Raw genomic sequence first — 1,629 nt, 5'->3', positions numbered from 1 at the left:
CTCAACAAAGATACATTCAGTTCTGAAAAAAGAAACTGAGAGAAGGAAGAACCATCTGTGGTAAAGGATATTAAGGAATTGGAGGAAAAGTGGGCGATGTAGGAATGGTTAGTGCTCGGCCAGATGACTGGCAAAGTGTTTGGAAGCCAGCAAAGGATGGACAAAAAACATTTAAGAGGGAGAAGCGTTTGACGGTTAGCCGATGGTTTTAGCCAGGTAATAATGGGATACATTAAAATTAATGAAACTTTGAACAAGATTGTGTCTGCCTTTTACAGAGAATGCATAAAAAACATCTCAAAGTCAGAAAATGGGGGGACAAGAGTGAGGGGAGAAATTAAAGCAATTGCTATCATTAGTAAGCCAATATTAAGAAACGCCTTTGGATTAAATGCTGACTCTGCTAATCTCAATCACCCGCATTTTAAAGTAAGCGGCTACCTACGGAAGATTGTTTATTTTGAGGTATTGGTTACTTTCAAAGATGTGAGAGTGTAATACATGGCACAAAAATAGAGTGAGTGAAAACAGTTATTAAAATTAGATTTTGCAGAATGACAACATTAATTTTTCCTGTTATAGGTGCAATGTCTACTGTTACAATAATAGCCAATAGCACCTTTGCTCATCAAATTATTGAACTTAGTTGCGTTTCCACAATACCTGTTACAAGTTATCAATGGATGAAAGGCAATATCAGTGCGATGACTATTTACAGACTATCCAAAGACAATGCCAGCCTATACATCCCTGATGCTGTGTTTGAGGACTGTGGACTTTATATCTGCATTGCAGAAACAAGTGGTGCAATTTCACGAGCAGAATACCAGTTAATTATTGACGGTGAGTTTGGTCATGGCCTTAGTAAGTGGCTGATAATGACTAGTAAATAGCTCTTCAAGTGGTTTGTCCTGGTCATATATGTCTCATCTTTGTCAGTCAAACTGAGATGTTTTTGGCTGTTGCATCACTTAAGGAAATACATCTTTTACCTCTAGAAACAGCCCAAACAACTATAAAGACGTACCTTTTTATGTAGCGCACTGAGCTAGCAATAGTAACTGTCCTTCAGAACGAATTAATCAGATATGGAGTGCTTTGGGATATAGGAAAATGTGATAAGATTCTGTATATCAGTTTATTCAAGCTTGCTTGGTTCTCACAAGCAGGAAGATCGCTCACAGTATTTTACATTGAGGGGGGAACGCACCAAGCAGCAGGGAAAATGCAAATAGCTGGGGACCAAAGGCGTTTCTCAAAAGGGGTTTGAGGTGGTAGGGAGGCGGAAAATGGCAGGACTCTAGGCAGAGCGTTTCAAAGGGCAGTGGTGTGGTGTCTAAAAGAAAGGCCAGCAGAAGTGAAGCAGAGGTGACAGGTCCACAGGAGTAACCAATGTGATTGAATAACTGATGATCATTTGAGATAGTGGCATGGCTTTAGTGGAATTAAAAAAACCAAATCTTTTGCGATGGTTTTAAGGTAGGTGCTGGTGTCTGGGTTAAGATTGAGGTGTTGTTGCAAAGGTTGAGACTTCTTGACTTTGTCAGAGATGGCAGTCAGGGACGTTGCCAGAGTGCAGGGAAGTGGTTCTGATGGAATCTTTAATTTTTCTTCCATCAAGCTAGGAAG

This window comes from Scyliorhinus canicula, chromosome 13 (genome assembly GCF_902713615.1).
Source record: "Scyliorhinus canicula chromosome 13, sScyCan1.1, whole genome shotgun sequence".
Taxonomy (NCBI): Eukaryota; Metazoa; Chordata; class Chondrichthyes; order Carcharhiniformes; family Scyliorhinidae; genus Scyliorhinus; species Scyliorhinus canicula.
The sequence above is the reverse complement of the archived record's forward strand: the minus strand, read 5'-3'. Positions refer to the sequence as shown.